Here is a 14,937-nt window from a genome sequence, read left to right on the forward strand (position 1 = left end):
TGGGTTTTCAGAAACAAGCTGAACGAGAAAGGAGAAGTTGTCAGAAACAAAGCACGACTGGTAGCTCAAGGTTATAGTCAACAAGAAGGTATTGATTATAATGAAACTTTTGCTCCAGTCGCGAGGTTAGAATCTATTCGTCTTCTTGTATCTTTTGCTATTAATCACTCTATCAAATTATACCAAATGGATGTCAAGAGTGCATTTCTTAATGGTTATATTTCAGAAGAAGTGTATGTCAATCAACCTCCAGGTTTTGAAAATTCAAACTTTCCAGAACATGTTTTTAAGCTTAAGAAATCCTTATATGGACTCAAACAAGCTCCCAGAGCTTGGTATGAACGATTAAGCAATTTTCTTCTGGAACAAAATTTTATCAGAGGGAAAGTTGATTCTACACTCTTCTGTAAAAACCTTAATAATGATCTCATGATATGCCAGATTTATGTTGATGATATTATTTTTGGTTCTGCTAATATCTCTGTTTGCCAAGAATTTTCTAAGTTAATGCAGGCAGAATTTGAAATGAGTCTAATGCAAGAACTAAAGTTCTTTCTGGGAATTCAAATTAATCAAACTCCAGAAGTCACGTACATTCATCAAAGCAAGTATATTAAAGACGTTCTGAAGAAGTTTGACATGACTGAATGCAACTCTGCAAAAACTCCCATGCACCCAACTTGCATTCTTGAAAAGGAAGAGGTAAGCAACAAGGTTTGTCAGAAGCTCTATCGAGGTATGATAGGCTCTCTTCTCTATCTGACTGCTACTCGTCCTGATATTCTCTTTAGCGTCTGTCTTTGTGCCAGATTCCAATCAGATCCTAGAGAATCTCATTTAACAGCAGTTAAGAGAATTCTTAAGTATCTGAAAGGAACTCCTAACCTGGGCCTGATGTATGAGAAAACATCAGAGTATAGACTTTCTGGTTACTGTGATGCAGACTACGCAGGAGATAGAATAGAACGAAAAAGTACATCTGGAAATTGCCAGCTTCTGGGAAACAATCTGATCTCCTGGGCTAGCAAAAGACAGTCAACTATTGCTCTATCAACTGCAGAAGCAGAATACATCTCAGCATCACTGTGCACAACTCAGATGCTCTGGATGAAGCATCAGCTAGAAGATCTTCAGATATTTGAGAGTAACATTCCTATCTTTTGTGATAATACTGCTGCTATTTGTTTAAGTAAGAATCCCATTCTACATTCCAGAGCCAAACACATAGAAATAAAACATCATTTTATCAGAGACTATGTTCAGAAAGGGACAGTAACATTGAAGTTCATTGATACAGAACATCAATGGGCAGATATCTTTACTAAGCCTCTAGCTGAAGATAGATTTCTGTTTATCTTAGAAAATCTGAACATTAAAAATTGCCCTGAATGAAGTATGGCTCTGAAAACGTAAAATGAGACTCTGATAAAAACAAATACACTTCTGCCTCTGACTCTGATACTTCTACAAGTTAAGAAGATATCTGAGTTAGAAATCTTCAGAAACCAATCCTTTGGTATTCCTGAAGATCAGATACATCAACACGTGGAGCTCTAAACGTCTAACCCTAGAACTTCTAGACAGCTGTCAAAAGAAATCAAAGGTCAGAACGTTTGAAATCTCCTAGAGCAGTGTGCGTACTGTTGGGATTAGACATTCATTTATTAGCTGTAATCATTTCCCCCCCCCCCCCCCCCAAGCGTGCTATTTTGAATCCTGTGCTAACGCTGGAATGTGTGTCGTTTTGCATGTGTTTTACTTAGAGTATATAAACACTTTCTCTCACTTTTCACACTTATCACTCTCACTCACTCTAAAACCCTAAACCCTCTCTCGAAGCATTCTCTGCAAGTTCTTCAATCTTCATCAATTTCTCTTCTTCATGGATGCTCAACAACAAGAAGTGTTTAACTTCTCTCAACAGATGGAATCAAGTTCTAATCCCCAAACCTCAAACACTCAAACACCAACGGTTACAGGCATCACCATAACCCCTGTTTACAAAGAACCTCACGTTCTTGACCGTGAACGCCATATCAACCTTTCAACTCCTTTTGAAGGTTTGGACGTGTTGTATGAATCATTAGTTGATTTCGACAACTTAAGAAGAAATGGCGTTGATCTAACTGGAGAACTTCGTCAACAAGGGTGGGAGAACTATTTCCAAAGACTTTATGGTCCTATCTACCCACTTCTTGTCAAGGAGTTCTGGAGACATGCTGATGCAGATGACAACTTCATCGTCTCATATGTTCTAGGGGTGAAGATTGTTATCACTGAAGGATCTATTGCCTCTCTGTTGAACATGGAGCGAAGTGGAGGAAAAAGGATTTACAACATTCCTCCTAGGTCAAAGCGCATTACAGATGTGATTAACCCAACAATCTTCAAACCCAATGTTGAAGGAAACCCCTCTAAGAACAAGGAGCTGCACCAGAACCTCAGAGTGTGGCTGAAGATTATTCTGGGAACTATCCACCACCGTCCAGCCTCCAACTCTTCTGATTACATTAATGCAGACCAGAAATGCATTCTGTACTGCATTCAGAAGGGTGTGAAGATCTGCCTCCCTGCTCTCCTCTTCAGATATCTGAGAGATTCGGTCAGAGAAACCAGGAATAACATGAAGCCCAGATCCTACATTCCTCTGGGAAGATTGCTATCTGACGTCTTCATTGAGCATGGACTGGTAGACGAGCTGGAAAAGACCAAACTGATGGATGATCTGGCAATAGATGTGGGGAAGCCTCTGAATGCCAGAAACCTCAAGAGTATGGGGATAATCAAGAAAATTCAAGTCAGGCCAACTCTGGATACATCCTGGGATAGTTTGAAAGATCAGAGGAAGATGCCTCATGGCCTTGCCAGATTCTTCAAGAACGAACCCAGAGACGCTGTTGCTATCTATCTTCATCGTCTGCTGGAAGAAGGTGTTGACGTCTCTGATTTTAGCCTCGACGACTGTCTGGACTCTGAAGAAGACTTAGTCAGATACAAGAGAGGTATTTCTGAGAAGAAGATAGCACCACCAGCAAAGAAGGCCAGACTTGGAGAAGCTTCTGGAAGCGGATCTTCAGCTCCTCTGCAAATCTCTACTGGTAAGTCTGTTCCTCCTGTTACCTCTGAATTTATGATGGCTTCTTCTGATCCTCTTCCAACTCCACCCATCTTTACAACCTCTGATATTTCACCCTCAATCACCAGAACCTCCCAACCTACACCAGTTCTAAATATAGCCCGTACTTTCATTCCTCCCTCTAAACCTGCACAAACCCACCAAAGCACTTCATCTTCTTCATCCTCTGAACCTGAATCACCTCCATATGTTTCCCTCTCTTCTGACCCTGAATTTTCTGATCCTGATTCCCCAACCATAGCCACACTTTATGCTCATAGACTTGCTTCACAACAACAAACTCAACCACAATCTGAAGCAACTTCACTTCCACCACAACAAACAACCACCATACCCTCTGAAACTCAACCCTCTGTAACTCAACCCTCTGAAACTCAACCATCTGATCCCCAAACCTCTGATATCACCCCACCAAACATTCCCGCTGTACCTGAAGCAGACTTTAACCCTTTAGACCTAAATCCTCTTTATGCTTCATCCCCCAGTCTTCAACCAGAAGCAGAATCTGAACCTCAACCTGAATCAGAATCTGCACCTCAAACCTTAAATCTCAGCCCTCCAAACTCTCCACCTCATACCTCTGAACCAGAACCTGAACCTGAACTTTCTAAACCTACCCTTAAGGAAGCCATCTTAATGATTGCAGAGGCTTCAGTTCAAAAGGTTGATTCTCTAGTCACAAACTCTGAAATCAGTGATGATCCTAAATCTGTAAGGACACACTGGAACAGAGTCATTGGCTGGATGACATCTGAGGCCTTTAGACTGAAGGGCATCTCTGAACAAGTCAGAAATGGCTACATCAGAGATGCTGAGGCAAGACTCCAGGAGAGACTTGCCAGAGAAGCTGAAGCCAGAAGGCTAGAGGAAGAGAGGTTGGCCAAGGAAGCTGAAGAAGAAGCAAAAAGGCTAGAAGAAGAACGACTTGCTAAGGAAGCTGAAATCATAAGGCAAAAGGAAGCTGAAGCCAAGGCTCTGGCAGATGCAGAAGCGCAAGCTGCTGCAGAAGCTGAAGCTCAGCAGGCTCTGACTCTGGGGGAGTCCTCTTCTGTGATCCCTGCGGTTCTTCAGACTCTGAAAGAACTCAAGCAAGATCAGAATGAACTCCGGGCCAGAATGGACAAGCAAGATACTGTCAACGAAAACATCCAGAGTATGCTTGCAATGCTGCTTCAGAGAATGCCTCCGCCTCCGAACCCTTAGGCACTTAGGATTTATGTTTTGCTTATTGTTTTTGCTTCTGTCTTCCTTTGGATCTGATGTTTTTCTTGTTCTTTTGAACCTGATGTTTTCCTGTTGCCTCTGTGCTTTTATATGAATTCAAGTTTTTCTCTTTACTTATTCTTTTTACTATGTCTTTTTGATTCTGACAAAAAGGGGGAGAAATAATTATTAGCTCTGATGAAAATATTGTCTAAAACCTTAAGCATTCTGCAACATTTTTTTATAAACAAAATTATCTAACTTGGACTTAAGAAATTGCAGAATATTTCAGAAACCTCTTTACTTAAGAAACTCTGGTAAGAACTTCTGAACTCCCTAGCATTATCTCAGGGGGAGCTTCTGTCTATCTGATCTAATTTTATTCATGTTTCATCTGCTAATTAAAGTTGTTTTGTCATCATCAAAAAGGGGGAGATTGTAAGAACAAAAATTGTTCTACAACAGATTCCTTGATTTTGATGATAACAAAGGATGAAACCAAAAATGGCACCCTAACAAAAAGTTTCTAAGTGTGCAGGATTCTAAAGATAGAAGAAAGAAATCTGATGACATCATCAGATAGAGTACCAGATCAGAAGCATATTATCAAATAATCAGAAGCTCTGAAGTAAAAACAAGTTCAAGAAAGACTAACTCTGAACTAAACAACAAGTATCAGAAGCATCTGAACAAGAAGTAAGTCCTAGAACCTCTGACTCTGAACAACGCTATCTGAAGAATCTATTTAGATCAACATCAGAAGCAAGATTCCAAGGTTCTCCAGAAACACAAATACTCTGATTATGGATTTGCTAATCATGAAAGAGTAACGTTGAAGACAAGTAAAGATTTTCAAATGGATTTCCTAATTGAGAAAGAGACGTTAATCTCCAATCTCAATAAGAAAATACTACTTGTGGTAAGCAGTCACTTCAAAAAAAAAAAAGTCTCCTGCAGAAGCTATTTATGGAATGGCGTAACTTCATCTTAATACTCATCAGTTTTAACTACTACCCCATTAATCTATATAAAGGACTTCAAATCAACATTCAAACTAGCGAAGCAAGCTAAAAAAAAAACAACAAGTCAAAACTATACTGAAACATCATCAAGAAATCTTCTTGCTCTCAAAGATCTTCACGAAGCTTTTGCTTATTACGTGAAAAACTTTTGTTCTTTACATTGTAATATTTGCTTTCTTAGAAGCACTCTAGATTACATAAACCTTTCATCTTTTGTTTGTTAAATTCCTCAAGTGACTCTGTGTAGTCTGTATACTTGAGAGGGCTAAGAGATTTTGTATCTTAGACGTTGTTTGTAATCTTTCAAGATTAGTGGATTAAGTCCTTGTTGAAGGCGAAATCACCTCGGCCGGGTGGACTGGAGTAGCTTTGTGTTATAAGCGAACCAGTATAAAATCCTTGTGTGATTTTCATTTTGAAAAGCGCTTATTTTTCCAAACAATTCAAACCCCCCCTTTCTTGTTTTTCTCACCTTCAAATGTAAGATGCCATCTTCCTATAATACATGATGATATGACTTCTTGGACAACTCAAACCCTTATATTTTGGCAGGTCTGGTACTTTGAACTTAGGAGGAAGCACCACATTAGGAACTAGACATAAGTCCTTAGCATTCGAACCATACATAGAGAAACCTTCAATGGCTCTGATCCTTTCATCTAGTAACTGATAATCTGAACCAACAACATTCTGATTGGCAGGTTGAGGATTAACTTTATGATTGGGAAGTTGAACACGTTGAGAAGTCGTCTGAGAAATAACTGGAGTAGAAGCGAACTGAGGATACCTTGAGGATATATCAAACTAGGATTCACCGTCTGACCAACAGTCTGACCATACTGATTCTGATATATAGCGTAGGGTGCCCTAGGATACACAAATGGAGGTGCAACAACATAGGATGCCCCAGGATAAGGAGGAGGTATCTGAACACCTTGATTCAAATTATGAACAATCGGTTGAGTAGCTCGAGGAGGAAGGTGGAAGTGGAGGGTTGGGCCTTTATATTCATCTTCGTTGTTATTAGGAGTCTCAACGATCACTGGTGTAGAAGTCTGAAGAGTCTGTTCTTGGTTGGTCTCATGGTTGTTAACATTAGCCATTTGAGGAGAAAGAGTGGTCATGCCCTAAGGATTGACAACAAGATTCCCATTGGTAGGATGAACAGTGAATGGTTGGTATTGTAACACCCCGATAAAATATGATAATTATTTAATTTAAGTTTAATAGTATATTATGATGATAATATGAATGAGAGGGTATTATTTTTCAAAATAAAAGATAAACCATTCATATATTATTATTAGTATATTTATTAATCTAATTAATTAAATAATTGGAATAATAAAGTTGGAATTGGAACGGTTTTTGGGAATCAGTAAAGAGTCCCATTTAGTAAAAAGGGTTTTCACAACGTGAAAACAGAGAAGCGACTAAAAAGTGGAAAAAGGGCAAAAAGGAAGAGCAAGAGAAAAAGGGTTGAAGAAGGGAAAAGCTTGAAGTTAAAGGATTTGCCGGATTAACTCAGGTAAGGGGGGTTTATCGTCGTTTAATGGGTATTATGGGTTAACATGTAATGGGTAGTAATAAGCCATTGAATCGACTCTAATTAGGATGATGAATGTTGCAAATTGTGAATTTGTGGATGAATGAGATATGGGTCTATAATTGAAGAAAATTCGTAGGAATTAGATGTAATAAGGTTAGAAATTGTGAAATTGAATGGGTATGATCTGTGTTAGATAATATGAACGAATGCTGTGTAAAAATTGGACTGTGGAAGGTTGGATTTGAGAAATCTCGTAGCAGAGAAAACCCATCGCAGATCTGAAGTTTGGTTTCTGGTCATACGCGTATGACACTAGGCCATACGCGTATGAGATGGCCTGGAGGGGAGGAGACTGGTGCTGATACGCGCCATACGCGTGTACTTACCCGTAGCCTGTGAGTGGTACGCGTATGGGGTGAGGCCATACGTGTATGAATGAAGAAGATGATGTTCTAACGTAGTTTTGTCTCTGTTGGTACGTGTATGGGAGAAGTGGTACGCGTATCATACGCGTATGAGACAGGCCATACGCGTATGGGCTTGGCTAGGAAATGTGCCATACGCGTATGGGCATGAGGCATACGCGTATGGGCAGAAGTTTGATTTTTTCTGAGCATGTTGTGGTGCAGTTTTGGTCGTTTCAGCTGAGTGATGTAATTTAGCTGATGTATGATATAGTAGGGATCATTTCCCGTTGTTTTGAGCAGTATAGGTATTAGTAGAGTGTGCTAATACTGTGATTTATTATTTGGCATGACATGATATGATTCCGTGATAAATATGCTGATGATGTATGATGGTATGCATAATGCTGTGAATATATCTATTATGTATGCAATTGTGGATGGACTGTTTATGGCTTAGAGTGTGAGCATATGTCCATTGTGGATTGTTGTTGATGTTTGCATGCTAGGTGATTTAGCGTGCATAGCATGGCCTTTATGGTGGTAGCTAATTCCCATGGTGAGGAATTAGTGAGTGAGTCACTAGGTCTCAAATGAGTGGGACTAGTGAGCTTGGTAGCCGTATCTGGGTTTGATCGGTGAGGTTGAACTATGTGTTCACGAATAGTCGGTACCGCATCCATGGAGTCTCATTTCATAATGTATGTATGGCGTATAATATGAATGGATGTATTCCAATATTATACGTGTGTTTTATGTTTGTGTTGAGTATGATTATGAGTTGATGTTGTCGTTGCTGAATGTGTGATATGATTTGGGTGATGAATGTGTTAATTTACTTAACATTACATGATATTTTATAATGCTTATTATATCGATTGAGGAACTCACCCTTACAACTATGTTTCAGGTAACGAGCAGTGATTGAGTAGAAGCTAGTGCTTGGAGTCTAGTGTAGTTCCTTAGTGGGTCATGCTCTGGTATATGTAACATCGGGACGGGATGTTTTACTTTGTTTTCATTTTTGGTTGTTGAACAATTTTACATGTAATGTGTTACATGGTTAGCATGTTGTTAAGTTTCTATCCGCTGTGAATTGTGCAATGTTTTATTTTGATTAATAAATGAGCATGACCAGTTATTTTGGTGAATGGTGTGAAGTGTCAAGTGTGACACCCTGAAATTGCATATCTACTCTGATTCATATTTTGTTGTTTTAATTAATTATTGGGGTATTTTATAAGGGTGTTACATTAGTGGTATCAGAGCATAGTCGGTCGAGACGAGTCGTAATTATTCTGTTTCCCTGTACGTGATAGGTGTTGTGTAACCCTATCAGTACTTATTGTTTTAGCTTGTTGGGTTTTCAGAATAGAGATGGCTGGAAGAGGTAGAGACGATGCTGCGATTGCTGAGGCTCTGGGTATGCTAGCTGGAGTACTTGGAGGGAATCCGAATGTGGTGGGATTGGGAGCTGCTCGTCAACTGAGTGAGTTCCAGAAGAACAATCCTCCAATGTTCAAGGGAGCATACGATCCAGATGGTGCTCAGAAGTGGTTGACAGAGCTCGAGAGGATCTTCCGAGTGACTGAGTGTGCCGATAACCAGAAGGTCAGGTTCGGTACGCATATGCTGTCAGAGGAAGCAGATGATTGGTGGGTTGCTGCCCGCACTGAGTTAGAAGCTGCTGGGAGTGCTGAGATCACTTGGGCGGTGTTCAGAGAGAGATTCCTGAGGAAGTACTTTCCAGAGGATGTCAGAGGAAAGAAAGAGATAGAGTTCTTAGAATTGAAGCAGGGCAATCGGTCTGTTACTGAGTATGCTGCTAAGTTCACAGAGCTGTCGAAGTATTACACTCCCTATGATGAGGCTACTGGGGAATTTTCAAAATGTGTGAAGTTTGAGAACGGGTTACGTCCCGAGATCAAGCAGGCTATTGGGTATCAGCGGATTAGAGTGTTTTCTGACTTGGTTGACTGTTGCAGGATTTTTGAACAGGATACCAAGGCTAGAGCGGAGAGCTATCAGCAGAGGGTTGATAGGAAAGGCAAGAATCAGAATGATCGTGGGAAACCGTATGCAGCTGGCAAAGGTTTCCAGAGACAGAGTGGGATGAAGAGACCTAGTGGGGGGGACTCCAGTGCCCCTGCTAAGTGTTACAGATGTGGTCAGGCTGGACATCGTATCCATGAGTGTACCAGTACTGAGAAGAAGTGTTTCAAGTGTGGCAGAGGTGGTCACTTGGCTGCAGAGTGCCGGTTGAAGACTATGACTTGTTTCAACTGTGGAGAGGTGGGTCATATCAGTCCACAGTGTCCTAAGCCGAAGAAAGAGAACCAGTCGGGAGGCAAGGTCTTTGCTTTATCGGGTTCTGAGACTTCTGCAGATGATCGTTTGATCCGAGGTACGTGTTATATTAATGGCTTTCCTCTTGTAGCTATTATTGACACAGGTGCGACTCATTCCTTTATATCTTTGGATTGTGCTGTGAAACTTAAATTAGAGATATCTGAGATGCATGGGAGTATGGTGATTGATACTCCTGCGAAGGGTTCAGTGACTACTACTTCAGTTTGTTTAAATTGCCCTTTGAGTATTTTTGGTAGAGACTTTGGGATGGACCTCGTGTGTCTTCCACTAGTGCAGATTGATGTTATCCTGGGTATGAACTGGTTGGTGTTTAACCGAGTTTATATCAACTGTTTTGATAAGACTGTGATCTTTCCTGAGATTGAGGAAGGAAAGAGTTTGTTTCTATCAGCAAGGCAGGTGAATGAGGCAGTAGCAGATGGGGCAGAGTTGTTTATGCTGTTAGCGACTTTGGAGGCTAAAGATAAACTGGTGATTTGCGATCTAGCCGTGGTGTGTGATTTTCCTGATGTGTTTCCTGAAGAAGTGAATGAATTACCGCCAGAGCGTGAAGTTGAGTTCTCGATTGATTTGGTACCTGGTACTAGGCCGATATCGATGGCTCCATACCGTATGTCTGCTGTTGAGTTAACTGAATTGAAGAGTCAGCTGGAAGATCTGTTGGATAAGAAATTTATTCGTCCGAGTGTGTCACCGTGGGGCGCACCAGTGTTACTGGTTAAGAAGAAAGAAGGTACTATGAGGTTGTATGTGGACTACAGGCAACTGAATAAAGTGACGATCAAGAATCGGTATCCTTTGCCAAGGATTGATGATTTGATGGATCAGTTGGTTGGTGTGAATGTGTTCAGCAAAATAGATTTGAGATCGGGGTATCATCAGATACGTGTGAAAACTGAGGATATTCAGAAGACTGCTTTCAGAACAAGGTATGGACATTATGAGTATTCTGTAATGCCTTTTGGTGTGACTAATGCGCCTGGGGTATTTATGGAGTATATGAATAGGATTTTCCATCCGTACCTAGACAAGTTTGTTGTGGTGTTTATTGACGATATTTTGGTGTATTCGAAATCTGAAGAAGAGCATGCTGAACATTTGAGAGTGGTTTTAGGAGTTCTACGAGAAAAGAAGTTATTTGCTAAACTGTCCAAGTGTGAATTTTGGTTAGAAGAGGTTAGTTTTCTTGATCATGTGGTTTCAAGAGGTGGTGTTGCTGTTGATCCTTCTAAGATAGAAGCGGTAGCTAAGTGGGAAGCTCCGAAGTCAGTTTCTGAGATAAGGAGTTTTCTTGGACTTGCTGGTTATTATAGGAAATTCATTGAGGGATTTTCTAAGTTGGCGTTACCGTTGACGATGTTGACTAGAAAGGGGCAAGCGTTTGTTTGGGACTCAAAATGTGAAGAAGGTTTCCAAGAGTTAAAGAGAAGGTTAACTACTGCTCCTATTCTGATATTACCAAGTCCGTCGGAACCAATTGAGGTTTACTGTGATGCTTCATTGTTGGGTTTGGGTGGTGTTTTGATGCAGAATAAGCAGGTTGTAGCTTATGCTTCGAGACAACTGAAGGTTCATGAGAGGAACTATCCGACACACGATTTAGAGTTGGCAGCTGTGGTATTTGTTCTGAAGTTATGGAGGCATTACTTGTACGGGTCAAGATTTGAGGTTTTCAGTGACCATAAAAGTTTAAAGTATTTGTTTGATCAGAAAGAGCTGAATATGAGACAGAGGAGATGGTTAGAGTTTCTGAAGGATTATGACTTTGGTTTGAATTACCATCCGGGTAAAGCAAACGTAGTGGCTGATGCATTAAGTCGGAAATCATTGCATATGTTTATGTTAATGGTTAAGGAATTGGATTTAATTGAGCAATTTAGAGACTTGAGTTTGGTGTGTGAGAGTACTCACAATAGTGTTAAATTGGGAATGTTGAAGTTGACGAGTGGTATTCTGGATGAGATTAGAGAGGGTCAGAAATCCGATGTGCTTTTGGTTGATAAGTCGACTCTAGTGAATCAAGGTCAAGGTGGTGAATTCAGAGTTGATGAGAATGGTGTTTTGAAATTTGGTAATCGGGTGTGTATTCCGGATGTTACCGAACTTAAGAAGATTATTCTTGAGGAAGGACATCGTAGTGGCCTGAGTATTCATCCTGGGGCTACGAAGATGTATCATGATTTGAAAAAGTTATTTTGGTGGCCGGGAATGAAAAGAGAAATTGCGAGTTTTGTTTATTCTTATTTGACTTGTCAGAAGTCAAAGATTGAGCATCAGAAGCCGTCTGGGCTAATGCAACCGTTGGCTATTCCAGAGTGGAAGTGGGATAGTATCAGTATGGATTTTGTTTCTGGTTTACCGAGGACAATTAAGAATTTTGAAGCTATTTGGGTGATTGTTGACAGATTGACAAAATCGGCTCATTTCATTCCGATCAGAATGGATTATCCGTTAGAGAGATTAGCTGAGTTGTATATTGAGAAAATTGTAAGTTTGCATGGTATTCCGTCGAGTATTGTTTCGGACAGAGATCCTAGATTTACATCGAAGTTCTGGGAAGGTTTGCAAAGGGCTTTGGGAACTAAGCTGAGATTGAGTTCTGCATATCATCCGCAGACTGATGGTCAGACTGAGAGGACGATTCAGTCACTGGAGGATCTTTTGAGGACTTGTGTTTTGGAGAAGGGAGGTGCTTGGGATTGTTATTTACCTTTGATTGAGTTTACCTACAATAATAGTTTTCATTCGAGCATTGGTATGGCACCGTTTGAAGCTTTGTATGGTAGGAGATGTCGGACACCTTTATGTTGGTATGAGTCCGGTGAAAGTACTGTGGTTGGACCGGAGATTGTTCAACAAACTACGGAAAAGATTAAGATGATTCAGGAGAAGATGAGGATTGCTCAGAGTCGTCAGAAGAGTTATCACGACAAGAGGAGGAAGTCACTTGAGTTTCAAGAGGGAGATCATGTGTTTCTTCGTGTTACTCCGATAACTGGGGTTGGTCGAGCTTTGAAGTCGAAGAAGTTGACACCTCGATTTATTGGTCCTTATCAGATTTTGGAGAGGATAGGGGAGGTAGCCTATCGTATCGCTTTACCGCCGTCACTTGCGAATTTGCATGAGGTTTTTCATGTGTCTCAGTTGAGGAGGTACATTCCTGACCCGTCGCATGTGGTCCAAGTAGATGATGTACGGGTGAGAGATAACCTGACTGTTGAGACATCACCTATGAGGATCGAGGATCGAGAGTTGAAGCAGTTGCGGGGTAAAGAGATTGCTTTGGTAAGGGTAGCTTGGGGAGGACCAGCAGGTGGCAATGTGACTTGGGAACTTGAGAGTCAGATGAAGGAGTCTTATCCAGAGTTATTCGCTTGAGGTATGTTTTCGAGGACGAAAACTCTTTTAGTGGGGGAGAGTTGTAACACCCCGATAAAATATGATAATTATTTAATTTAAGTTTAATAGTATATTATGATGATAATATGAATGAGAGGGTATTATTTTTCAAAATAAAAGATAAACCATTCATATATTATTATTAGTATATTTATTAATCTAATTAATTAAATAATTGGAATATTATTGGATTATTATTATTGGAATAATAAAGTTGGAATTGGAACGGTTTTTGGGAATCAGTAAAGAGTCCCATTTAGTAAAAAGGGTTTTCACAACGTGAAAACAAAGAAGCGACTAAAAAGTGGAAAAAGGGCAAAAAGGAAGAGCAAGAGAAAAAGGGTTGAAGAAGGGAAAAGCTTGAAGTTAAAGGATTTGCCGGATTAACTCAGGTAAGGGGGGTTTATCGTCGTTTAATGGGTATTATGGGTTAACATGTAATGGGTAGTAATAAGCCATTGAATCGACTCTAATTAGGATGATGAATGTTGCAAATTGTGAATTTGTGGATGAATGAGATATGGGTCTATAATTGAAGAAAATTCGTAGGAATTAGATGTAATAAGGTTAGAAATTGTGAAATTGAATGGGTATGATCTGTGTTAGATAATATGAACGAATGCTGTGTAAAAATTAAACTGTGGAAGGTTGGATTTGAGAAATCTCGTAGCAGAGAAAACCCATAGCAGATCTGAAGTTTGGTTTCTGGTCATACGCGTATGACACTAGGCCATACGCGTATGAGATGGCTTGGAGGGGAGGAGACTGGTGCTGATACGCGCCATACGCGTGTACTTACGCGTAGCCTGTGAGTGGTACGCGTATGGGGTGAGGCCATACGCGTATGAATGAAGAAGATGATGTTCTAACGTAGTTTTGTCTCTGTTGGTACGCGTATGGGAGAAGTGATACGCGTATCATACGCGTATGAGACAGGCCATACGCGTATGGGCTTGGCTAGGAAATGTGCCATACGCGTATGGGCATGAGGCATACGCGTATGGGCAGAAGTTTGATTTTTTCTGAGCATGTTGTGGTGCAGTTTTGGTCGTTTCAGCTGAGTGATGTAATTTAGCTGATGTATGATATAGTAGGGATCATTTCCCGTTGTTTTGAGCAATATAGGTATTAGTAGAGTGTGCTAATACTGTGATTTATTATTTGGCATGACATGATATGATTCCGTGATAAATATGCTGATGATGTATGATGGTATGCATAATGCTGTGAATATATCTATTATGTATGCAATTGTGGATGGACTGTTTATGGCTTAAAGTGTGAGCATATGTCCATTGTGGATTGTTGTTGATGTTTGCATGCTAGGTGATTTAGCGTGCATAGCATGGCCTTTATGGTGGTAGCTAATTCCCATGGTGAGGAATTAGTGAGTGAGTCACTAGGTCTCAAATGAGTGGGACTAGTGAGCTTGGTAGCCGTATCTGGGTTTGATCGGTGAGGTTGAACTATGTGTTCACGAATAGTCGGTACCGCATGCATGGAGTCTCATTTCATAATGTATGTATGGCGTATAATATGAATGGATGTATTCCAATATTATACGTGTGTTTTGTGTTTGTGTTGAGTATGATTATGAGTTGATGTTGCCGTTGCTGAATGTGTGATATGATTTGGGTGATGAATGTGTTAATTTACTTAACATTACATGATATTTTATAATGCTTATTATATCGATTGAGGAACTCACCCTTACAACTATGTTTCAGGTAACGAGCAGTGATTGAGTAGAAGCTAGTGCTTGGAGTCTAGTGTAGTTCCTTAGTGGGTCATGCTCTGGTATATGTAACATCGGGACGGGATGTTTTACTTTGTTTTCATTTTTGGTTGTTGAAC

Source organism: Lathyrus oleraceus, chromosome 2 (assembly GCF_024323335.1).
Source record: "Lathyrus oleraceus cultivar Zhongwan6 chromosome 2, CAAS_Psat_ZW6_1.0, whole genome shotgun sequence".
In the NCBI taxonomy this organism is placed as follows: Eukaryota; Viridiplantae; Streptophyta; class Magnoliopsida; order Fabales; family Fabaceae; genus Lathyrus; species Lathyrus oleraceus.